Below are 27,604 nucleotides of genomic sequence, written 5' to 3'. Positions count from 1 at the left end.
TTCTCTTTTTTTTACACAAACTTACCCAAGAAACTGTTCAGCATGAGCTTGGAGATAGCTCTCAGCCCCGGATTGTAGTTGATACGTTCGGGATCTAGTTCAATGCCTTCCTTTTCTTTGTATTCATGAATGAATTTCAGCTTTTCTTCTTCTGAAGTGCAGTTGGATGGATAACCGCTGCTTTCTGCCTTCAGTTTCAGAAAAGTGTCAATGTAAGTAGCAAAGAGTCCCCCTTTTTTTGCATAAGGGTCGTACTGACATAGGGTATCGTAATGCCATATTTCATGTATTTTGAGAAGGGTATACCCCTTTGATAAAGCCTTTTGGAGTTTGAAAGTTACCCAAGTTGCAGTTAAAGCACGCTGAGAAGTGTTATGATCACACGGTGTTTGTTGGACTGTTTCTGCACACAATCTACAGAGGGGAAAAAGAAGTTTACCATTACAACTGTAAGGTAATACCCCATGAAACAACCCCCTTGGTGGATTAACAGTAACCCTCGCAAGCCCAACATAGTCATTGATATCTCCAAAGTTTTCTCTGATAATCTTTGGGTGATGTTTTGGAAAAACCCCCTTCTTTGATATTGCTGGATATAAGGAGCACACATCAAAAAATAATATTTTTTCGTGTTCTTTTGGTTCGTAAAACAGCTTAATAGCATTTGTTCTACCACCATAGAATGCATCTCGGGGATCAATAGTCTCTCTTATATCAACACTTTCAACAAAAGTTCTAGCTTCTTCATTCTCTTTCAAAAATTGATCAAACTCGTTTTCCCACACCGTAACAACTTTATACCCTAACGTTTCTAGAAGCATTTGCTTTTGCTCCGTTTTCTCAAACAGATTCCTCATGGACATGTGATTGATAGGATTTATTGTTTCCGGATCATAAACAGCCGGATTTCCATGAAAAAAATCACCGTGATATTCATACACGATGTTCTGGGTTTTTGACGGTGTGTATTTGGCTTCACAGTACCCATCTACTAAGTAACCTGCAATTCGCTGTTCCCCCCCCCGTTCAGGGCATGTTTGATAGGTAAATTGTCTATATGAGCTCTATAAGCTAGCCATTGTGCGGCTTTGATTGATGTTTTTTGCTTGGGGTTATACCCCCTCCTAGGGATGACTCCTATGGTTTCTTTTTTCAAGAAAAGTGTGCGAAATACTACACTGCAAGCACCAGCAATGGTTACTGCAATCTGAAAGACATCGAGTTGTTTCCCCTTTTCGCCTGTGATGTCAAGAAATAACTGACGAAAGCTAAGACAAGCTTTTCACAAGATGGTTACATCCGTCTTACAGTACTTGAGGATTTCAGATTGAAAATCGAACACGTATTCATTCTGAATTTGTTCCTCATACCATGTGAAAAATGCCTTTCTACCACTCTTTGTCATACAGTCAGGGTTGTAGAATTTGTAAGAGGGCATAGGTCCACGATAATGTTGATTGTCGGGTCTATTGAAAAGGTGTGGAAAATAACCTTTTGTGAGTGACTCATCGAGACCGAATGTAGCGGGGAGTTTACTCAGAGCCATCGGAAGGAAGCAGAATGAGTCGATTATTTTTATTTTTCCTACTGTAATAGACAAAACCTTTGCTCCTCTGACAAGAACTTTTGGTTTATTACCCTCTTTTTTCAGATATTGTAAGATGAAATAAAAATCGTAGCCACTTCCATAATGAGCTATCAGAATAGCTCCATCATCAATACTCTTCTGATCGGTATTCTCGACTTTGCGCCTTTTTGCATTATTGTTTTTTGAAGGGTTTTGACCTTCAAATACCAATTTGCAAAAGTCATTGTTGCAGTTTGGACCCTCGAACACCCATTCATTTTTTTTTTGCAATATTCACAATTGCTATTTGGGGTGATTTCCATATCCAAACAATTCAAACAGACTCTATGTGCAACTATCAAATTTGGTTCGTGAACACCATCAGGTCTTTCGATGCACTCGAAATCAAAAAAAAAATGAAAGGCCGTCTAGAACCCTGCCCCTTTTTTTTCTTCCCCCCGTCACTATTACTCGATTCAATATCCTCGAGTGCACTTGCCTCTAAGGCGTGATCGCTAAGGGGTTGCATGTAACATAAATGGCCTCTTTTAACATGACGTTTACACGTGTAACATTTGTATTGGAAACACACGTGTTTTTTTTTCTTTTTGGACATTGACAATTATTTTACATGTTTTACACATGTATGTCAAATTACACATGGACATCCCCCCGTTGGCCATCTTTCTTTTATGGTTCCGATAGCAAAAGAAAGAATAAAAATACCTATTGCAGTCTATGCAGGGCGTCCAGGATTGGAATATACATCTTGGTACTTCCCTGCAATAATAGCAGGAATTTTTGCAGCTGTGTTGAAATTTGTTGTTATATCCCGTACAACAACTACTGCAAAAATAACTTCTTGCAAAAATTGCTTGTGGGGATGTTATAACATCAAAATGATTTTGTGCAAAAAGGAGAAAGAGTTGTTTTTCTCTCTCTGGCCCTCTGTACATAACAGATAAATCCGTATCAATCGAAATTATGTAAATTTGGTATTCTGACAAATACCGTTGAAATTTCTCTATTTCTTCAAGGCCACAAGGGCCTTCTGGAACATAAGCAGCCGCGTGCAGCTCTCGGGCTAATTTCAGTTGAAGCGAATCCTGTTTAGGATGGGTCAATTGTTTAAATAAGTTTTTTTTCTAAACGAGCTCGCGCTACAACTATTGCATGAGCAAAACAGAGCTGATCATCCTTGTTCTTAATTTGGATGATGCTAAGTTTTTTATTTTTCCAGGTGGCAAGGATAGATGATCCGCGCCCCAGTTTACCAGCACCAGGTTCAGGCATTGTCACGTGGCATATTGTCATTTTGACAGAGGAATCTAGGCGGAAGTTTTCATGCGATTGTAATACTTTTACTAGTTCCTCTAGGAACAACGCAACAGACAACTGCGACACTGTAACAAATCGCAGTGAAATTGGGTGATCCAGAGCATCGATTTGCATGACAACGCGAATCAAATCATGGGGGTCCATACCTGTTGTTATTTCCGAAAAAATACTTTCGAAAATGGTATGGATTAATGGAATCACATCTGTGATCGCAACGTTGTCAATATTTCGAAAGTGTAAGTTGAAATCTAAACATGTCGTGTTGAATTTTTTTATTTTTCTTTCGTTTATGCTTTTCAAAGTATAATAATCCCTTGGATCAGTTTTGCTGTTTTGATCAACAGTGCCGTCGGAGTCACTGCTGGTTCCACCCTCACCCTCACCTCCACCCCACATTAGATCTTTCTGGGAAAAACTCTGGTAAAAATTTTCACCATTCTGGTAATTTTCACTTTGAGAATTTACCTCCTCCCTAGGGGGTGTTTGTTCTAAAAATTGATCTAAGTCAATGTCATCGAAAAATAAGTTGGGCAGGGGGTCGTCGACCTCCCTTGAGGGTTCACATTGGAGGCGGTCTAAAATTTCGTCAACATTAATAGGGCTATTGAAGCTGATTTGATCATTCGTGCCGCGAGGGTTACTGTTCTCTCCCTCACCCTCATCCCCACCCCACATTGGATCTTTCTGGGGAGAACATTCCCAAAGATCTTTTGGGAAAGAAATACTATTTTCACAAGTCTCATAATTTTCTTCCTGCCTGGGGGTTGCTTGTTCTACAAGACTGCCTATGTCTTCAGTGTTATCGGAATTTGTGTCATTGATTAATAAGTTGACTAGGGGATCTTCAACCTCACTAGGGGTTGATTGTTCAAAGCAATCTAAAAATTGATCTGCATCTATAAGATTATTGACATTGAAGTTGTTGTCAGATATATCTGACAAAATGTCAAAATCTATCAAATCGGTAAAATCTAAAGGTGAACTAAAATCATCTAACCCAATCGCTTCAGGTATGTTATTAGCCATTTAATTTCTAATTTAAATGCTCTATTTCACAGATGAGTTCGTCTAGTAGGAACTCTCCGTGTACAAAATGAATTTCCTTTTTCTCTTCTCTTGAGAAATGGAAATTTCTTACTATGTATTCTTAAATTGCGCTTTTTAACTGTTTGAATTCAAAGTCGCGTGCAACAACTAGCAACTCGGGTAGCACTCCAAATAGTTACTCGCTATTTCAGAAGCTAATTTTTAGAGGGAAGGGGGACTCTACCCATGGATCTTTTTCATATGACACTACCTGTAAAATTAATAAATGAAATCATTTATTTTTAGCTTTTAACACAGCCATAGATGTATAATATACAGTAAAAATGTTAAAAAAAAATCAACCAGTACAGCACATCTACTTACTTTTGTCTTGGTCTTGGCGGGTGAATGATCTTTGATCCACGTTTGTTTTCTCTCAATGATACAAATTCTGGGGAAAAAGAAAAAAAGTTAGTTTCTCTCCTCCACACACACACACACACACACACACACACACAGTAATTACAACAATATGCTTTGGTATTTGTGTGTATTAAGTTTTAAAAAAACTTACTTTTCAGTTGATCTACATTTTTCTGTCTCTGTTTGCCTCTTCTTAGGGCTCTGGTCTAGAAGTGAGGTGGTGAGCAAAACTTTGTAGTCTTTGGTAAAAAGCCCTCCGAGCGGTCATTTATATACTCATTAAATTGAAAAGAAAAACAATTAACAAATCACACGGCTCGAATATATGATCATATGATCATTTGGTCTTTGGTAAAAAGCCCTCCGAGTGGTCATTTATATACTCATTAAATTGAAAAGAAAAATAATTAACAAATCACACGGCTCGAATATATGATCATATGATCATTTGACCAATGAAAAAAGTGAAAAATTTTAAAAATGATCATTCGATTTTAATGGACCAATTGAAGAGGTAAAATTTACCGCTCAAATTTTAGGCGGAATTGTCCTCAGTAACAGAACTTAATGTTTTGCCGTTTCTAGTAGTGAGTGGACATTACGCAAAAAAAATATTTTATTAACCATAGGATAGTTTTTGCTTGTGATCTCAGATGTTAAGTTATAATCAAAATTCATTTTAACAAACAGAAATTGGTGGGAAATATATGTAAGAAAGAATGGACGGTACTTGACAAGTAACTACACAGAATTTTTTTTCAGATGGTTTAGCTAGCACCGTAGCAGCTTTGGCCAGTCTAGGGCTAGTTGTAGTTGCATACAAGATAAAAACAATAGTGTCTAATAGATACCGTAGACCTCGTAACTTGGACTTGTCTACATTAGAGCTGCCTACATTAGCGGATTTACAGGACGTTTCTGACATAGCACACAACACTAACGATGTGGAAACTTATTTGTGAACTTATTTGTATACTTTCATAGAGACAGTGCAAGTCATAATCATTATTTTAGAAAATGTTGTTGTTTTTTTTTTTTTTTTTTGTTTTTTTTTGTTTTTTTTTTTTTTTGTAAATAAATTCTTGGCATATCAAGTGTTGTGTTGTTGTGATTTCTCAGCTGGAGCATTTGACATGAAAGGGGAGGGAGGGAAGTGTGAGAAGAGGTATGCTTTTATAAAGCTTTACTCTCTCAGAGACATTCAGTTGAGAAGCATGGATTTGAGAATGCGACTTCCCTTAAGCTGTGTTATAAACGGTCCTAGTGGAGCCGGCAAGACTACCTTTCTTCGAAATTTCTTGCGAAACTCAGATTTAATGACAGATCATGCTTTTGATAATATTATTTTTGCCTACGCTGTGTGGCAAGATGCTTATGATAAAATTAAAAAAGAAGTTTCCAAACCCATAAAGTTTATAGAAGGAATACCAAACGATGAACAATTGGAAGAAATATTCGATGCCCAAAAATACTCGCTTCTAATTTTAGATGATTTGTTTAGTGAAAGTTTCGAAAACCCTAAGATTAAACACATTTTCATACGAAATTCTCATCATAACAACGTGTCGATCATACTTATTACCCATACGTTATTTCCCAAAGAAAAACATGCCAGAACTATTTCGCTTAACATGCAATATTTAGTTCTTATGAAATCTCCTCGTGATCAGTCGCAGATCAGAGCCTTGTCTCATCAGGTATCTTTACAACATTCAAAGAAATTTATAGATATCTATAAAGAAGCCACGTCAAAGCCGTACAGCTACCTTTTTATAGATTTCCGTCAAACAACCCCAGAAGAAGTACGTCTGCGAACAAATATTTTTCCTGGAGAAACGCATTACGTTTACGTGCCAGTATAAAAGGAATGTGTCTTCATATTATCTCGTCATTTTACCATGCAGTCCGAATCGGCTAACACGTTTATGCCACACCTTAATTTTTTATCCATTGCTGACAGAAGATTGACAAAAAGTGTGATCGAAAATTCACCAAACAGCTTCATTCGAACGCTGTGCAATTTAGCTAGTAATCTTTTGTACAATACGGAATATAAATTAACTCCACAGGAGAGGACAAAGTTAAATCATCTCAAAAGCTTTGTGCTTAAGTTAGTGGAGAAACAGAGATCGTTGAAATTCAAGAAGAAAATATTTGCTAAAAATCCGTCATTAGTCAAGGCGATTGTACACCCCATTTTGAGACATGTTTAAAAAGATGGTTCTTATAGATGAAACGGAGTTGAATGCTTTACGAAGGAAATCGAACGTCAATTATTCACCGTTACAGGATGAAATTTTACGAAAGCAGAATGAATTGAGTTCTATCATGCAAAGGGAAGATCTGTCGTTTGAAAAACGCATGGAATTATATAATGAACTCCAGAATGAATATCTGCAGATTGCCCGAAAAAAACAACCTATCCCTGTAACTATAGAAAATACATCTTCCGTGCAAACGCCTGCAAATGAACCCCTTGAAAACGTAGAACCTACAAAGCGCTTTATCGATACGCAAATATTAGAATCGGTTCCCACCCGGATGCATAAAAAAGCTAACAGCGTGTTGAGACTCATTGCCAAACACCCTGGTATTTTATCTTATGATGAGCAAGGCTCGTTGATATATGACGGAGAGACTATACAAAACTCTAACATAATTGATTTAATTAGTGACTTATACACGTTGTCTTTCTTTATGACACGAATCATCTCTGGCTCATAAACAACTCCTTCTATTATCTCATCATTTAAATCTTTAACTTTATACACGGGGGGATTCCTTCCTAGACGGGCAAATATGGTGAACAATTCTTGAGTATACCCTTGTTCGTAACCTTTTGCAAAAGGAGAACGTATTTTGCTTAATCTTACAGTATCTCCTACTTTGAATTTGAATTTTGTTTTTATCTGTGATGTTTTGCCGTATAATTTTTTCCACACCTTCACGGAATTTTTGTCTAGAATAGCCTCTGCAGGTGACATGCCAATACTCCTATGTTTGGTTAAATTATATCCTTTTAGTAGATCTGGGAGTACATTCACATAAGTAAGCGTGTTATTATGAGTAAAATATTTAAACAAATGTGACTTAAGAGTGCGATTGAACCTCTCTATCACAGAGCTTTTTTTTCACTCTTGGTTGTGAAAAAGCCAATGTGTCGTTCTTTTAAGTAAGATAAGAAAGCTCGATTTCGAAATTCGGTGCCTGCGTCCGCTTGAACAACGTGAAGGCGAGATTTATAAAATTTAATACTTTGTAGAATTTGCTTGAAAGCTTCCAGAACATTGTGAGCGCTTTTAGTTTTTATAGGAATAGCCCATGCAAATTTTGAAAACACATCGATTGCAGTCAAAATAAAATTATTATTTTTATTGTATTTTGCTAATTTAGTAAGATCCACTAAATCAATTTGAAATTGCTCAAATGCTGCAGACGTAACTACTCGATTTGTTTTAAATCGTATTCTTCTTGGCGCATGCAGGGTGTACGTATCTTGCTCAGCTAAAAAATCTTTAATTTGTTTGACACTGACTTTTTTTTCCGTCTTTGCGAGCAGCCTTGTAAAGTTTCAACACTCCACCAAAGCTCGCAGGGTGTGAAGGATTGTAATATATATATATTTTTAAATATGTCTCAATACTTTCAGTCCTTTTCTTTTTCATTGTTCGACATCTATTTTCACCTCGTACTGTATGATGAATGAATCTTTGTTGTCCAAGTGTCCTATTTTAAAATAAACTCCACGGTTTAGGGGACAGGAGGCCAGGGTGCATGGTCTGGTTCATCTAAACCTAAATCAAGTAAAGTTTGCACTATGTTTGCAGTGCATGGGGGTTTCGGATCACGTGCAACAAACAAATTAACAAATTCCAAGCGAGTCTTGGGAGTTAGGAGCGTTGTACCGATTATTTTCTCTTGTTTCAGGAGTAGCCATGCTACAATAAGGTGAGTGCTTTCTATGTTCTCTGTCCGAAGCATCATTCAAGGGATTCCAATTTTTTAAACGCACATGACAGTAGAAACAACGTACGGTATCATCGTTTTTAGGAGCATGTAAATCGCGATAGAATCCCGAAAGAGCCAACGGTAAGGGGTTGATGAGAAATTTGCCGGGCCAATCTAAAAAGCTCAAAATGCGATCCGATTCTTTTGCAAAGGGGATGCAAATACTATCACTTACACAGCAATCCATTGAGTCCTTACTGTCATCCATTCTTATTTATTCGGTAAATCAATTAAAAATGACACGAATTTCTCACGAACGTGCAATTTATTCTTATCCTTTTCATTAATCAACCAATCAATGTTTTAGATAGTTCAGTTAATAGAAATATTCAAATAGAAAACAAACACCTTTTTTTCTACTAACTAATTTTTATTTCATTAAAAATAAACAATAACCATCAATTATACTAACAAAAGGTAATAATACAAAACATTTTGTCATTATTTACATGGTTATTCATACATAGAAATATGTACACACACTGGACAAAAGAAGTGTCACCCCTACTGAGCCAACACTATGAGGGAGATAAATGACTGTGGAATGATATGCTCCTGGTATCATTTTATTAACATCAAATTTCTCAAAGAATCACAAAATGAGAACAAAATATACATTCTACCAAAATATGCAGTTTCAAGTCCAAAATTAGTATTAGTGGCATTGCCACGTGACCTAATAAAAGGTGCCAGTCTACGAGGCAAGGATTCATATAATTGTCTGTTGCGTTCAGGGCTTATGCTGGCCCAAGCATGAAACACTGAATATAACAGAGTTTCTCTGCTAGTTAGACGGGCATTTGTCAAAAGTTTTGACATATCATTCCACACATTTTCTATTATGTTTGCTTCCGGACACTGGGCAGGCCACATCACCCTGCGAATGCCCTGTTGGTCAAACCAATCATCAACTGCTCTTGGCCTGTGACAAGGAGCATTGTCATCCTGGTGAACAAATGGATAATTCCTGTCACCAAACATGTAAGTAATAGATGGTAGCAAGCCTGACTCCAAAACATCGATATATTTCTAGTGATTCATGTTTTCATCAACCACAATCAATTCGCTCATCCCATGGATGCTGATGCAGCCCCACACCATGATGAATATGCTGCTCCGGGTTCGAAAATTCAGTACATGTGGTTCAAATGCTTTACCAGCAGTTCGCCAGCATCGTACCCGTCTGTCATCAGAGGTCAGACCAAAGCGACACTCATCAGAAAAAAATATATATAGGAACAATTGTCATGGGCTGTCCAGTTCCAGATCCTGTTGACCCTAGTTCACTCTACGTTGCCTGTTTTGTAACGATATAAGAGTTTTCAGTCTTGCTACCCTGCTGTACACTCTATGAGCATGTAACCGACGCCTAGCAATTTTCACATACACATTCTTATGTGTGAAATTTTTCCACTGTGTTGTCAACTGACAAGCAGTGTCGAACTTTGACAACCTGGACATCAAAATCAGTCGTCGGTCTTCACGGCCAGTACTTTTCCCTCTGCACGGTTCTGACTAAACAATTCAATTGTATCGATATAATGACATTGCTTATATTCCGCCTCTTCAGGTTAATAACTTGCACCTATAACCGTTAGATAATTGCCTGTATCTTGCCATATTGGAGGAAGACAGGAATAACATTTGCTGTACATTTACAAGACCAACAATACAATCCCATGGTACAGCGGTTTTATACTCATTAGTCACATTATAAGTAGACCAGGCATTATAATTACCCTAGATCTGCCTACTTTTATTACTCTGAGTTAGGGGGTGACACTTCTTTTGTCCAGTGTGTGTACATTTTATTCAGTGAATACAACTAACATAAATATTCTTCCTTTATGAAAAGCAAAGATATATGCGATTTGACAGTTTTTCTCTTTCTAATAAAAGTAACATACAGTATGTAAACAGTCACTTGCTGAGAGTTTTTTTTTTTTTTTTTTTTTTTTTTTTTTGTTCATTTAAATGTCATTGTTCACAGTGTCATATGCATCATATGCAAGTTTAGCTATCTCGGTATCAGGGACCCACAGTTCTTTCTCATTAGAGACATCCTGCAGAAAATCCTCTAACATTGGTACAGACATTATCACGGATAACACGTATGGGTTTTCATACTCATTCTGTTTCTCTCTCACTATTTTATACCCCCGAAGAATCTTTTGATGTGTGATGTTGTCCTTGGCGTCGTCAAAATAGGTACGCACGGAGCAATCCCACTCAGCCATGCATCCATCCATATGATGTTTTTGCGAAGGATGGTCAGAAACGCACCCGGTACAGTACTTGGCGGCTAATCTTGAAATTTCTCTGGCTATGAACTTGATATAGAGAAGGCGAACGAGAGCAATGTCCTCTGTTACATCTCTCTCATTCATTTTAACGACTGCAACACTAGGCACAGCGATCGGAGGACTTGCTAAAACCCTAATTCTTTCATCAATCTCAGGTATTTTACATACCAAAGTTTTCCACGTAGCACGATCTATCTCTACCTCAAATTGTGGCCGAGATGTCTTCTTGTAAGGGTTGTAGCATATAGTGATACTCGGTTCGTAGTCGTGGATCGTTACTCTAACACCATTGTTCTCTATCCATATGGGGTTCGATTCATGTAAGGAACTCATCGATGATTCAGTGTTCGGTATTGTAGATTTCAATACTTCCCAAGCTTCTGCAGAGAATCTAAGTTTGTTGCATGATCGCAATTCACTTATCACAACTATAGGTTTCTGATACTTATTCAGACAGACGCTAAGCAGAAAGCTTTCGCTCAGTTTAAAATATCGAGACATGGTTGATATTGTTAAAATGTACACTGAGTATGGAGGTAAAACTAATGATCAGTCCTCTTAATTAAGTACTCTACACCAGGCGTGGATGTTTGCACAGTCTATTGTAAGTTGAAGTTGCCCAAAAATACAAAAGAAATGCTGTCTTTATTGTTGACACACTCTATTATAAGTTATAAGGTACTCAGTAAGCCAAAGTTGCCCAATATGCGAGCTTAAACTCACAAATTTTTGTTACAGCTACTTCATTGTTGACACACTCATTGTAAGTTATAAGGTAGTCAGAAATCAAAAGCATGGCCCCTCGTCCAGCACACACCCCTAGTGACTGGTCATCCCAAACACGTCCACCAATGTGGTCAGCAGCCTCAAGGATGCACACCTGGGGTAGTAATAAATAAATAAATAAATAAATAAATAAATAAATAAATAAATAAATCCTATGGCATAATCCATGTATGCCTGATGCATTGAAGTTATAATCTATTCTGACATTTCACCCTGGGTGTAGTAATAAATAAATAAATAAGCAATCGATCCCCACGTTATACAGGGTAACTGATGTACATATGATCCACTGAAGTTAAATTCTATTCTTACATTTCATATAAAATAACTGATCAAATATGTTATATTGTCAGAATTATGAGAAATCACTGTAACAGTTAAAATATTATCAATCAATCCAACTTCATTGCGTTAACAGAGGTATAGTATGTTTGACAAGGGTTTTCAGTTCTATTTGGTCCTAAAATTAAAATCCTCTTCATGTCATAAAATCCAAAGTAAAAGGTCCTTTTTTCTAGATTTTTGTTTTTGGACCCCCCCTCCTTTTCATCAGATTCTTATAGGTCAGCATCAGCAGTACCTTGGCAGCAAAGTTTTTGAGTTGTTTGGCTGCGCCAAGACCAGCAGCTCCTGCCCCAATTACTATAACTTCTGGCTGAAATAGCAGACAAGTTTACACTCAAGTTATTCATGACAATAAGGAGCTTGGAAAATGAAATATGCAAGACAGAAAAACAATTAAATCAATTAATATTAGTGAATAAAAAAAGTCAGTGAACTGAACAAAATGAACATGTGCAGTGTATGTATGTATACTAGCTGAAGTATTTTGAATTATGAAAAAAGGTCCATGGAAAATAAGAAATGTGAACTTTAAAATCTGATTTCACTTTTTATTTTATACTTAAATCAAACAAACAAACAAACAAAAATTCACCTTGTGCCTGTCAGGTAACACAGCGAGGTCTGGCGGGGGAGAGATGATACCGAAGTTGATCCACCCCACTCTGGTCAAATGTGCTATGACACGGCTCAGCTCCTGATAACAACGTATCCTCACCAGACCGCGACACAGGAGATACGGGGCACATTTCTCTGCTGTCAAGCACTCCTGCAAATATACAAAGTGAAATATATCAATTAAAACAGGGACTTGTATCTGTGCAGTATTGAAGATGCTTTGCAGAGTTGTATTGTTATTGCACTATTTCCACATAGAATTTGGTTATTATTGTATATGGAAATGAGAAGGGTCTCAGGAAAAGGAGTCTAGATTCAGTAGAGAAATTAACAGAATATATGACAGGATAAAAATGAAATCATGACAGAAACATCAGAGAGCAAGAAGCATAGATTCAGAAGAAATGACACCAGATAATGGGGATGGGGTGAGGTGGGTGGGGGATGGAAGTACTATATTTGTAATGTTCATATTTTATCTGAAATGAAAAAAAAAACAAAACAAAAACAAAGAGAACGAAAGTGAGAGTTTGTAATAATAATAATAATAATAATAATAATAATAATAATAATATTGACTAAAAGTTTCTTAAAAAGCGCACTACACTACCGTCTCAGTGATGTTTACAAATGAAATTATCAGAATTACAAGTAATTATATAAATAATAAAAGCATACTGTACATATTAGACACCAAGTTTTATGTTCATGTGTAAATATGCTGCAAAGCTCTAAAACTTTCCCAGATAAATAAAAATTTTAATTTTTTATTAAAATGATTCCCTCCCCTCCTTCAGAAACATTACTTTAAAAAAATTAAAATCCTGCAAATAAAAGTAAACGATGCTGACATTTCCTTCTTAAATGTTAGGAAGATAAAGTAGTCTAAATCAATCCTGCTGTTTTGAAAAATTAATGTTATTCAATTCAAAATGGTACAAAACATTGAGGGCAGGGATGGATCAACCATGAGTAGGGGAAAATTGCATTTTGGTGCAAAAATTACCATAAAGATTACCTTTTAATTAATCAAAATTAATAACCCATATCCAGGTAATGGAGAAACCCATGATGATCAACTATGAGTGATTGAACGCACTCCCTGAAATCAATTTATAACTGAAAGTTTATCAATGGTTATTAATTAAACTTGATATGATTGCAGAGACCACCCATTATAAATCAATTAATCAGCTATAATTTATAACAACTGATGAGGTTTATTTCAATAAAATACTGTCAATGTTTGAAGTGAATCAACAGCAAAAAGGAATCTGAAAGTTTGTCAGGAGAATTTTTTAATTTAAATGTGTAATGATGTGTTTTTATGTTAGATGATTACAGGCAAGGAAAATGTAGCCAAATATGCAACTGTCATGCTTAAACACACACATACACACACAAATTGATACATATATTTTTCAAATAAACCTCCTGACGATCGGGCATACCTTCTGGGTATGCCCGTGAAACTCGGAGTCGGGGTTATTGCATGTCTCTTGTTTATTTATTTATTTATTTATTATAATTATATATATATATATATATATATATATATATATATATATATATATATATATATATATATATATATATATATATATAATTTATTTAATGAATATAGAAAAATATTAAGAATTACATTTACTGGCTTAAATCACACACAAATAACTGCAAACAGAAAAGGGTCTCAATCGCCATAATTCATGGGTCAAATACCAGTACATAAACAGTTAACATATGACATTGACAGAAATATTTGACTTTGACAGAGAAAGCGTGACAACCTTGACTCACTCATAAACAGACCTACAAAGAACATACAGCGAAACAAAAGAGAGAAAAAAAATCAAAAGAGGGCAGTAAAATTTAAAAGAAAACTTTATTTACCAACCGTAATTTAACCCCAGTCAGAATAATGCATTTCTTCATCATAACGTACACTTTTTTTGAGGGGAATCCATTCAACCCTCCCCCCATACGTGCCTGACATAATATAAAATGAGCGGCATCAATGTAATACTGGATAATGCAGCATAGATTAACAATATCAACACAAACAACAACACAATCAACACAGATAATTAAGAATTGATTGCACAGTTCACTGACTTTAGCACAAATGTATAATAGGAACACTATTGAGAATTTGTAAAGGTACCTAAGTTAGCAAAATAGGGCTCACATAAGTAATCGAAAGGCAGCCTACTCTCAATGTTGTCCATGCAACCATTTCAATGTTCTGACTGTTGTTTTTATCCAATCACATTGATGTATTACATTTCCTCACTGAATTCTTGTCAATGTTAATAAATCAAACTATCCTCAGGCATTCTCTTTATATTTTTGGTCACTAAAGGTGGGGTGAAGGGTGTGTCTGTAAGAGAATGGGGGTGGAGGGGGGGGGCTTGGTGCAGGTGCTCTCACCTGGTATGTACAATTTTCTCCACTTGTGGGTTTCAAGTTTTTACCTTGAGATCAATCATCTTGATCTACACAGTGCATGCGTGTCTGTATATGTACAGTATATTGATGTGCTGGGTATGTGTGCCAATTGTTGTGAAGTACCAGTATATGAGTATGTGGATCTCTGGTCATATACTATGTGTGTAAGTAATATAATGTACTGCCAATGCAGGACAGTAGTTGTATGCGTATACCTGTGTATGAGTGTGTATACGCTGTATTAATATATGCAGTGTCTATAAATGCCTGTTTGAGTGTAATATACATGTATAGTCCTCTACACTTTTGCATGCATATGTGCACGAGTGCATATGACCCTCTGATCATGCTCTGTACTGTATATTAAATGCTTGTTTTATATGTGTAATGTTCAAGCACAGTAGCCTGGAGGTGTGCATGGGCCTTGCTATTAACCCCATCCTCAATGCTGTGCTTGCCATTCAGTGGTTTAAAAAAAAATATATATATATATATATATATATATATATATATATATATATATATATATATATATATATATATATATATATATATAGGACAAAAAAAAAGCAATTCCCGATTGCCCAATGCCAACTTCACAGAACAAATAAAATCTGTCATGAGATACACCAGAAAAATGAATAACGTGTCCTCAGTGAAGGACAATGTAATCTCTGTGCTTAACCAACCATAAGTAAAGACATCAATCTCATCCCTCCATCTCACAACAAACACTAAATAACAAAACTCCATGTGGAAACATTTGGATTCCCCAGCAATGTTTTACCTTCCCCTAGGGGCTTTGTAAACATATCATGTTCAACAAACAGTGCAGTTCTCAATTTAAAGACGTAATTAGGTGCCTCAGTATGACGTGAGCACTGACAACTCAATTGCATGTTGATACATTATACAAGATGATGGAGGAAGCCACCTTTACAATTAAATCATCTGATCACTTTAGCATACCAGCCATGACCTTACATCAGTTCTCTTGCTCTCCTCCATTTTTGATAAATGAACATGCTAAGATGAATTTGCTCTCTTTTGTTTAAAAGAAGCTGTAAAAGCCTGCAGACAGCAATCTCAAAGGAGGGGGGCATGATCTTTTCTTCTAAAAAAGTCTATAGACTTTTTAACCTCTTCACAAAGAAATATTAAACAATTGGATATGCATTTTGATTCAGGGTGGTCCTTTTTTTTGAGGAAAAAGACAGTTTGTCCCAATTTTCAATAACCCCCACTGCCTTTGGACTGCCCTCCCACCTCCCCCTCCCCCCACATCCTACCCCTGCTGCCACCACGCCCTATCCCTGCCCCCCCACATCCTACCCCTGCTGCCACCACGCCCTATCCCTGCCCCCCACATCCTACCCCTGCTGCCACCACGCCCTATCCCTGCCCCCCCCCACATCCTACCCCTGCTGCCACCACGCCCTATCCCTGCCCCCCCCACATCCTACCCCTGCTGCCACCACGCCCTATCCCTGCCCCCCCCCCACATCCTACCCCTGCCGCCACCACGCCCTATCCCTGCCCCCCCCACATCCTACCCCTGCTGCCACCACGCCCTATCCCTGCCCCCCCCACATCCTACCCCTGCCGCCACCACGCCCTATCCCTGCCCCCCCACATCCTACCCCTGCCGCCACCACGCCCTATCCCTGCCCCCCCCACATCCTACCCCTGCTGCCACCACGCCCTATCCCTGCCCCCCCACATCCTACCCCTGCTGCCACCACGCCCTATCCCTGCCCCCCACATCCTACCCCTGCTGCCACCACGCCCTATCCCTGCCCCCCCCACATCCTACCCCTGCTGCCACCACGCCCTATCCCTGCCCCCCCCACATCCTACCCCTGCTGCCACCACGCCCTATCCCTGCCCCCCCCCACATCCTACCCCTGCCGCCACCACGCCCTATCCCTGCCCCCCCCACATCCTACCCCTGCTGCCACCACGCCCTATCCCTGCCCCCCCCACATCCTACCCCTGCCGCCACCACGCCCTATCCCTGCCCCCCCACATCCTACCCCTGCCGCCATCACGCCCTATCCCTGCCCCCCCCCACATCCTACACCTGCTGCCACCACGCCCTATCCCTGCCCCCCCCACATCCTACCCCTGCTGCCACCACGCCCTATCCCTGCCCCCCCCACATCCTACCCCTGCTGCCACCACGCCCTATCCCTGCCCCCCCCACATCCTACCCCTGCCGCCACCACGCCCTATCCCTGCCCCCCTCACATCCTACCCCTGCCGCCACCACGCCCTATCCCTGCCCCCCCCACATCCTACCCCTGCTGCCACCACGCCCTATCCCTGCCCCCCCCACATCCTACCCCTGCCGCCACCACGCCCTATCCCTGCCCCCCTCACATCCTACCCCTGCCGCCACCACGCCCTATCCCTGCCCCCCCCACATCCTACCCCTGCTGCCACCACGCCCTATCCCTGCCCCCCCCACATCCTACCCCTGCTGCCACCACGCCCTATCCCTGCCCCCCCCACATCCTACCCCTGCTGCCACCACGCCCTATCCCTGCCGCCCCCACATCCGACCCCTGCTGCCACCACGCCCTATCCCTGCCCCCCCCCCCCCCCCATCCCTTATTATCTTTATCTGCATGACTTGACCAATGTGTCACCAATGTGAAGAGCTTGAAATGAGTGAGTAAACAGGGTAGGGAATACCTTTTCGGCCATTCCACGAAAAGGGGTACAATTCCAAAACAAGAAATGCAGTGATATGAACTTTGCAAAACTGGAAAACTTTTTATATTATTTTGATGAAGAGGTATTCAGAGAGTAGTAGAAGAATTTTAACCCACACCATTACTATATTTAAAGAAATATGCACGTGTAAACATGGTACAGTATTTTTTTCGTTACGGAGGTTAGGTAACATCTAAATTAGCTTATATTTCAATCATGCCAAAGGTCACAGGCTCCATATTTGATTCAATTATTAAGATTTTGTATGTATTCAAAATATTATTGCCCATTTAAGATTTCTCTTCAATTATAGAAAATGCGGTGCAAACACATTGATAATAAGTGGCTCGTTTTCTATAAATACAAAGCCTGAGATATTCCAATTTAAATATTTTATTAATCATTGGGGACAGACTTTCTTTTTTATCATTCTATTTGTTTATGAACAAAGTGCAATCAATCTATTATGATATGAGCATTGATCAATGAGCACACACATATCCAATGTTCAAATGAAAAATGAGCAATTTCGTAACGGAGGTTAGGTCATTAATAGCGATCATATTTGTTTTGATATTTCTTAGCTTAAAGTAGACTTTAGAGGCTGAATTCGGAATTTGTAGTATTACAGATATGACAAACGTTACATAATAACAAAACATTAAACCTACGTGTACATGATCGCAGCTATAGGCAGTAAAAAACAACACAATACCCGAGAAAGTTGATGTATACAATCAAGTAGGCCGACAATAGACACGTGTTTGCGGATAATTGTCCATTTAAAGTTACTGGAAGCATCTAGAAGATGTTAAAAACTATTATGTGCTACTGAAACAGTAAAATAGGGCCTAATAACCCCGCAGTTCTACCTGATAAATACAAGCGTTGCTTCAATGCTTAATATATTTCGCCATATGTCTCCCGCGAAAATAATGTCTGCTACATGTACGCTAGTACTGATCTCAGCTAGTACCATTTTTCTTGCCAAGACAGTCCTGAAAACTCCTCATTTCGCTTAAAATCAGAATGATAAGTTCAAAAAGGCATCGTCAAGTGACAAATGGAAATCAATTTGAAAAAACAAATCACGATTTACCCCCGATTTTATAGCAAACTCGAGTAAAAACTTAAATGGTTAGCTTATCTTGATAGAATTATCAGCTATATATGTATATTTTATATCTATATTAATACGGGGTAATGTCTTTAACAGCAAGCCGTATGAATGCATACTACATCAGAACATAGAAGTAGAACTACTTCTATGATCAGAACTAACTCACAAAACCACAGAAATAACGTATTGAAGTATTAACAGTCATTTTTATAACAATTAACTTATTTCGGTAACGGAGGTTAGCATAACGGATGCAAGGTGACACGCACTCTTTTTCAGTTTTTATCCTCGGGATAACTTTGCATAACTATTGAATGAATTTTTTAGGAAGAAGTTGGTCCTTGCTTAACAAAAATGTTGTTTTTAACTTTCTAAAACAACATTTTCTTCAAATTTGGTCCGTTACTGAGGTTAGGCTCTTAAATGCGACACCCCGACTTTTGTGAGTTAACATTCTCTATGATGGAACGCAACATTCAAAATTAAAAAATAGCACTGTTTTATTAAACTTCATGTATTAAGAGTTTGAAAAATGCACAGGAAGGCCATTTAAGAGCATTTTCTTTTATTCTTACACTGAGTTAAAAAAGCGTTACGGAGGTTAGGGGTTACTGAGCGACATTGATTAAACTATCACAGTGACGTAACTAACCAACAAATTCGACAGAGAACACCATGTATGATAAATAGAAACATGAATTCAAATTAGTTGAGCACTAAAAACACTAAAATACGGGAAAATATAAACTTTTTCTTGTGGCAAATCAGCTATAATACCGAAGCGACACGTCGAAATCGTGCTTTTTGCGGCATATAGACCCCCGGGGTTCCCGTCAAAGCAAGTGGTACTATATCAATTGTTGTTTTTTAAGTAGAACACATCGGGTCCTGCTAAAAAAGGCTAAAAAAAGCTAAATTGCAGATGCTTTTACTACTGTAAATAAGCTGCGACAGGTATTATTCAGAATTGTACCCTTTTTCGTGGAATGGCTGTTTTGCGTTCTGCGTGATTGGCCTTATTTTTCGAGCGTGATGCCTTATTTGAGCCCAATATTCTGTGTGAAATGTGATTCAGGAATTCTTGGTGATTGGCATGAATATATCTTGGTGATTAGTGATTGAGCTGTTTTAATTCTTGGTGATTGGTGATTAAGGGGGGGGGGGTATTCCCTACCTTCAATGTAACTTCCAAGTCTTTCGTCCTCAGCTTGTATCCCTGTGGGAGTTAAGGTTGAGAATATGCCTGATTCTTTTTTTTTAATTAAAATAATTCATGTCTCATTTTTCAACAAACTTTAATGTACATGTAGTCTGATGTACATATATGATCATCTATAATATATAATAATAATAAGATTCTTATATGGCGCCTTACATTCTATCTCAAGGCGCCTTACAATAATGGCTAATATACTAAAATCATTAAAATGACTACAATATTTTAATCATAAACTCTCATTGGAAACCATTTAAAATTTACACTACTAAAAATCAATCTTATTAAAAAAAAAAAAATTAGAGATTAATTATCATTAGAGAAACATTGATTTTTACTTTTTCTCTGGATTAAAAAGAGTAGAAAAAAAGGTATATTTAAATCAATTTTATTTCAAATCATGTTTCTTTTCAAGTAATCCCCCCCCCCCAACCCACATGAATGTGATAACTGCTATTTTATTTCTCCCTCTGAAATTATTCACCTTTTCACAGCCTATGTAAACAGCTGATTGGAACGTAATGTGAGGATGGTACAGGGGGTAGACTTGAATCAGTAGTTGCAAGGACACAAGCAAATTTCTCAATACTTAATTGTTACCATATTCCATGTGTAAGGTTGCAAAATTGATATACTGGTAAACATACCCTGTGCACTTATGACAACTGGTTCATATACCCTGTGCACTTATGACAACTGGTTCATATACCCTGTGCACTTATGACAACTGGTTCATATACCCTGTGCACTTATGACAACTGGTTCATATACCCTGTGCACTTATGACAACTGGTACATATACCCTGTGCACTTATGACAACTGGTACATATACCCTGTGCACTTATGACAACTGGTACATATACCCTGTGCACTTATGACAACTGGTTCATATGCCCTGTGCACTTATGACAACTGGTTCATATACCCTGTGCACTTATGACAACTGGTTCATATACCCTGTGCACTTATGACAACTGGTACATATACCCTGTGCAGTTATGACAACTGGTAAACATACCCTGTGCACTTATGACAACTGGTACATATACCCTGTGCACTTATGACAACTGGTACATATACCCTGTGCACTTATGACAACTGATACATATACCCTGTGCACTTATGACAACTGGTTCATATACCCTGTGCACTTATGACAACTGGTACATATACCCTGTGCACTTTTGACAACTGGTTCTGATTGCTTCCAGGTTTTATTTCGTTGTTAAAATATCAATGATCCATCTAATTGAGAAATCTAAAGAACCATACCATTAGCCAAGAACACATTTCCATCCCCTCCACTATTTTTTATCAGGCTCTTTGAAATTTACCCTACATACGAGCCATACAACAGCAGAAAATAAAAATCAAATGCTTCTAAGTTTTATGAAGTGCCTCATTAATTTCTTAAAAGTGAAATAGTGAAAACAAACAAACAAACAAACAAACAAACAAACAAACAAAAAAACATGAACAAAAAGTTCTTTTAACCAAGTACATTTAATTATAAGTACCCCGACCTCTTCTGAGATTCAGAATCCCCCTCTGGGGAGCCACATGATTGGTTGATAAAAAAGGCCAAAACGGAATGAAAGAATTTATTATTTGAACAAGGCCATGTTTAAGAATATTCCTGATTTGAACCAGTTTGAAATACGGGCAAGGTTCCTGTCTACTCAAAAAATCCCAGGTAGGTCAAAGTTTTGGTTATTAATAATCTTCTTTAATTGTCAGTACTTATAGACTAGATGAAACATTAATATAAATATAATAATTGGTACCTTTGGTTACTTTCTTCCCAATATTTCTAAGAGGAATTAAAAAAAAAAGAGAAATAAAAATTTGGGTCCATCTTTAGCACATTGCTATAGGCTAATGTCTCCTAAATGTAGGCCAATGATTTTCAAACACACTCATCTTGTATGTATCACAGCAAACTTCCACAGAGGCACACATATTCTTAGTAGATTAATTAAAACTATGTTATGTTCAGTGCCCTTTGAATAATTAAGCCTTTACATCACACTTAAATGTATCCCCCATCTCACCTATTGTGCTGACTGCATTATTTTAATACACTGTATAATAGTTCGGGGGGGGGGGGGGGGGGGGCAGAAGCTGGAAGGGGGGTATTCTAGTCTCCATTCTTTTTCCATACATTACCATGGAAACAGCTTATATTTTTTAGTTTAAAAACTGATACTCATGACTAAAATGTGTGAAAGCTTATTCTGAGAGGTTTTTCTTTTTCTTTTTACCCATTACTCGTTTTTTTTCAACCCATATTGATCAAGGCTATGAATAATATCCGGAAGCTATCAGAACAAGCTTTCACAATTTTTGTTCATCAGTATCACTACTGGATATGAAATATGTGATGACAATGAAAGGTAAGATTTCACAGGCATTTAAAACTATGGAACTGTTCAGAATGAGTTAATTATGTCAATTTAGCTAGTGTTCTTGCTGAATCTGATCAGATTAACAGACTGACATTCCTCCACTTGTGTCCAATGTACTCTGAGACTCATAATCAACAGCTTCTCTGTATTAACACCAGGAGGAGGAGGGGTGTTTGTCTGTTATTTGATTGCATTCAGCAAGAGTCCCCATGAAGTTAGTGTGCATTGGCTAGGTGAACATATAGATAAACTATTACACTACAGGGGTTTTTACTTGCTTTCACAGCTTCACTTCCTTATGTTTGGGCAGACGTTGATTTTAATTTCAAAAGTGTCTGTGGGGAGCAGAGGGGCTCCATTCAGGGGACTCTCTTGTATAATGTCCTATCCAGGGGCTATATTCACGAAACTATGGGTCTTACGTGAATTTTTACAAGAATTTGTAAGTTACAACCTTTCAGAAATACAGCTCCAGGCTATGAAGTTGTCAGCCTCTCAAAATGGACTGTTCCAGTTAAGTGTACCAAATACTTATCAAAATCAATAAATGATTATATGTATTTATATATACATAATTAGATGAAATGCAGAAATGCATGTACATGGGGCCCTTGGGGAAGGGGTTTCGGGAAAAGACTCTGCTCTGGGTTACTCTACGCAACACATACTATTTTGGTATAATTTCAGCCTTTTGGTTGCTATAACATCCTTATTCTTTTTGTCATTATATAGCGTACATATATACTACCAATCAGCAACTCTAAATAAAGCACCGTCGACACGGTTTAAATCGTGGTATAATATAATCGATGGCGTTTATCCGGACAAATATATGCCTCTATCAGAATATTGCTTTAAAAAGACCGAGGGCGAAAGCTGGTTTCACTCACTCTTGTCACAGGGTTAATTAAATATTTTGCTGGAAAAAACAAGAAATTTTGTCTAAATAGGAATAGACACACCTGGGGGTGGAGCCCCATTGCCGGTCCCAAGCCCAGAGAACAATGAGAGACTGCGTGTTACAGTCTCGTATAGATCTCGTTTTCCGGTTTTCTGGAAAACGTGCCCATCCCTGTTGCCTTGTGACGAGGTTGCAAATCAAAATGCAGTCAGAAATTTATTAAAAAGGGAGAAAACCGAAGAACTTAGACCTCCTTGGGAATCGGGCTTTAACTTACTGTCTACCAGCTTTCGTGGCCGTGTTTGTTCCTACATTTTATTCAAACATCTTTTCAGACAAATTGTTAGGGTTAACTAGAAAAGTAAATTTATGGTTGGTAAATGAGCGAACATTAAGGTTGTTTATAATTTCTTGTTTACCTTTATAAAATCGTAATCGTGCATATGCCTCGGTTTTAGAAGTTTACGCCGCGCTTATCATCTTTATAATGATAAAAATGACCAAGAAGAGTAGAAACAAATTTTACGTCTTTTGACTAGAAATATATGTCAGTATAATTCTTGTTGGTTTTAATGATTAAAATCAATTTCTTAACCGACCAAAGGGGTTTAAGCGGCCAACATGGGACTCTACGCAACACATAAGTATAAATCCATATGTTTTTCAAAAAGATGGTTCTAAAAGCGTTCTGTCATCTATTTGACATGGAATAGGTGGCAGTGTAAAAGTGTTTGGTAAATATCACATGGATAAAGAAAGAACCAACAGCTGCATTCCTTTTGGAAATATAGCGATCAAAACTATGAAAGAAACCGAAATCTTAAATTAAGTGAGCTAAGGGACCGTTCACATGAAAAATCTATTTTCTAAAAATCAATTGGCGGTATCCAGTGGTCACGGTCTGTGCCCTGAATATCCCGTTGCGTAATTAATTAGCAGAGAGAGCGAGTTATTCCAAAGCTGTAATTAATTCTAGGCTGCGCTCGGAGGAGATTCTCTTACCTTGACGCATGCGCAGTAGGAAGTTAGAAAGTAAATGGCGGTCGCAGTTGCTTTGAAAACAAGCACTACCACTAGCCATATTACGCGTCTGTATGCTCGCGTCGTCACAACTAAACTGATTAACTCCACAGCTTAGAGATACTACTGCGCATGCGTCAAGGTATCAGAATCTCCTCCGAGCGCAGCGGAGAATTAATTACAGCTTTGGAAGTAACTCGCTCGCGCTGCCAGTAATTACGCCGTGGGGCATTCAGGGCACAGACCGTGATCACAAGATACCGCCAATAGGATTTTAGAAAATAGATTTTTCATGTGAACGGCCCCTAAGGGGCAGTTGAAAAGAAGATAATTTCGACTGATGATTAAACGAGCCTCGTGCAGATGCATTGCGACACCATTAAAATTAATTTGCAAGTCTGTACAGGCCTTCCGTTTTTTTAATTTTTTTTTTTTTTTTTTTTTTTTTTTTTTTTTTTTTTTAAGAAAAAGAAAAATTATAGAGTATAATTTTTATTCAAATTTTATGTGCAATTTAGTAACATTCAATTTCAAAAGCACTTTGCAATCACTAATTAATTACGTAAACGCAATGAATCAATAAATGGTAGTATTATTAAAAGATTTTCCATTTATGTCCCAATCATCTAACAACAAAACGCAAACAGTCCGTTAATGCTGGTCTTGTGGCCGGAAGCTGGTACCCGATGCCTGCGGGCCGTGGGCAATTTCCCGTCTAAACGCTTCGTGGGGAATGGCGGGAAAGTGCCCACGCCCGGATACTTCAGCCTTTATAACATTATAACTCCAGCTTTGTTTTTATTGGCACGGGGCCTTAAAGTTTAAGAATATCGTCCCGTTTTAGACAACATGGTGCAAGTTTGTGAGTACAAACTATTCTCTATAGACACTATACTGGTACACATTATGAAGCACAAGAATTTACCAATTCCTACAGAAAAAGGTACTGAAGGCAATTAAGACGCATTTACTACAGTCTTAACATAATTAAACCAAGAAGTTCTGTTGTAACTCCTTGATTAAACCTAGACTAACTTCAACTTTATCTAAGGAGATGAAGACAAAAATAAAGTGACTCAATCCTTTTACAAGTGAAAGTATCCATCAAAACTTTATTCAAGTTCCAAGTATAAAAATACATACAAAGACTCAAGTTATATGACTACAACTCGAGCACCTCAATGATTTAAACTAAACTTTGACATATACACTGTAACTCAATTTAAAATAGAAGTTTCTCAAATGTAATTTTGCTCTGAAATCGCAACTACCTGTATGATACAAGTCAAGAATAAAGCAAGCTTGCTTTGAAATATTTCATATCTCACATTTCACTGTATGACCGTCCATGTAAATTTCAATAGGAATTTTTTTTATCCGGAGAAGAGGGTGCATATTTAATGAATTGGATATATCTGTCAACTATAACACTTGAGAAAATCAGAACATTAGTAATATAAGTAAATTGCGATCCTCTATCTTGAGAGATGACCGTGTGTACCCTGCCATCCCACACGAGGAGCAGACTGTGCGAAAACATAATGAAATATTTTCTGCAACGTAAAATATTTCATTACAGATTTTGCACAAGCTATCAATGTAAAGCCTCTTCATGTAAAAGCATTTACATCAAGTCGGATTTTACAAATCTGTGAGGGTTGTTAGATATGGTTAATGTACGGGTTATGATCTTCTCAAAAGCTATACTGACAAACAACTCCACATCATCAAAAGCACAAATTTGAAAAATAACTACACCACTAGGATTGAAATAAAACAGACGACCATAAGTGGTGGTAATGCCTATGTGGTAATGTTTTTGTGAGCGAAAATCTATCTGCATTTAGAATGTGGATAAAACATCTGGATATTCAATTTTATTTTTTAAAATATGACTATAGAGGCAGACTCAAAATTTTCACACAGAACCACAATTCATCCTATTCAACTGATCATTTATGGAATTATGAACTATCATCCCGAACTTCAGTTTCTCTTAAGCTATTGAAATAAAATGGTGCACTGTCTTAAGTGAAAAATTAAAACTTACTAAATGCAATTACACCAGACCCATATCTGTGTCCCATGAACCGCAAAAATTCTCAATATAGACTTGACTACATTATTAGATTGTATTCCTCTTACATTCTGTATATCGCTCTTCATTACCATTCCACATTCTTTAAAGTTTTTTCGCAGACAAACCGTCTTTAAAAACCAAGACTGCCAAGGACGACCGATCATCAATGGAAGTGGCAAAAGGGGCTCGTTGCTAGCGCCATTAAGTGTTTCACATCTTGGACATTTGGGCTAGGATTGTTGGTGTCTGCGTTCAGGAATTATTTCTGGAAAACTGCACCTCCGTGGCCTACAAATGAAATGTAATGTGTTAACACAAAAGTATGAAAAGCTTGCAGTAATTGCAACAAAGAACATGAATGTCACTGGTATTTACACACCGTTAACACTTCAGTATTTTGGCGTTTCAGAAGTTTTTTGTTCTTAACATGATCAGAGCAGAGTTCAAACGCGCTTCTTTTATTTAAAAAGTGTGAATTTTTAGACTAAATAGCAGCTTTAAAAAAATTCATTAAAAAAAGTTTAATAAAAAAAAGGAAAGAAAAACCTTATAAAGTGGGTCAAGGGGAATGTACACTGCCTTGTGAAAGTTAGCTGTAAAATTAATGTGGCTAAGGGCTTTATCTCAAAAGTTAAGTAAGGTAAGAAAAATGGCTTTAGTGTATTATTCTCCCCAATAAAATGAGTTACCTTTTACGGCTTGGAAGGTTTCCATTTTAGTGAAACACCGCATGCTTCTGATGTTCCCCCAGGCAGCCACCTTCCCATGGCAGGAATCACCAGCCAAGGATTGATTGAAAGGATTACATTTGCCACTCGTTTTGCACTTCTTACGAAAAGTAATATAAAGGAAACATAGCATTAGCTTTTGCCTTTACCTCCCCCACCCCTCCCCAATGTACCAACTCTGAAAAGTGGTTTATCCCAAGAGTGTGGTGAATGGACGAGTGAAATAATTTTTGTTATGACAGTAGACTGTTTCATAACAGTGCATGGCTAAGAGCTCTTTAATACTATCTACCAGAACTTTGAAATGAAAATGAGATTGGTTGTCAAGGATAAAAGTAATTCGTTTAGAGTGACAGTGGGCTGCCTCATGAAAGTGTCTCGGGTTTCAAACTTATCAACCTCATTCATCTCAAAATATAAATAAACTTTTTAGCATAAATAAAAGTTTTTAAAAGAATTATGCTTGTTTTCAATCAATCTGACTTTACAGTAAAAACTCTGGACTGCTCCAATTTTATCCATTATAGACTAGCTTTAATTTCTTTTATGAAACGCATATCTG

General features: G+C 37.7%; 1 long non-coding RNA gene across 1 annotated transcript; it reads right to left on the bottom strand.

Moving 5' to 3' along the window:
* Window positions 1-25,326: 25,326 nt before the first annotated feature.
* LOC147760564 (uncharacterized) lies at window positions 25,327-27,162 on the bottom strand. The gene is made up of 2 exons (XR_015335629.1): window positions 27,004-27,162; window positions 25,327-26,602 (listed from the first exon to the last, which is right to left on the bottom strand). It is a non-coding gene; the product is annotated as an uncharacterized LOC147760564 (long non-coding RNA).
* Window positions 27,163-27,604: the final 442 nt, after the last annotated feature.

Source organism: Lingula anatina, chromosome 8 (assembly GCF_051362555.1).
Source record: "Lingula anatina isolate TDL-2025a chromosome 8, LinAna3.0, whole genome shotgun sequence".
NCBI classification, from domain to species: domain Eukaryota; kingdom Metazoa; phylum Brachiopoda; class Lingulata; order Lingulida; family Lingulidae; genus Lingula; species Lingula anatina.
The sequence above is the reverse complement of the archived record's forward strand: the minus strand, read 5'-3'. Positions and strand labels throughout refer to the sequence as shown.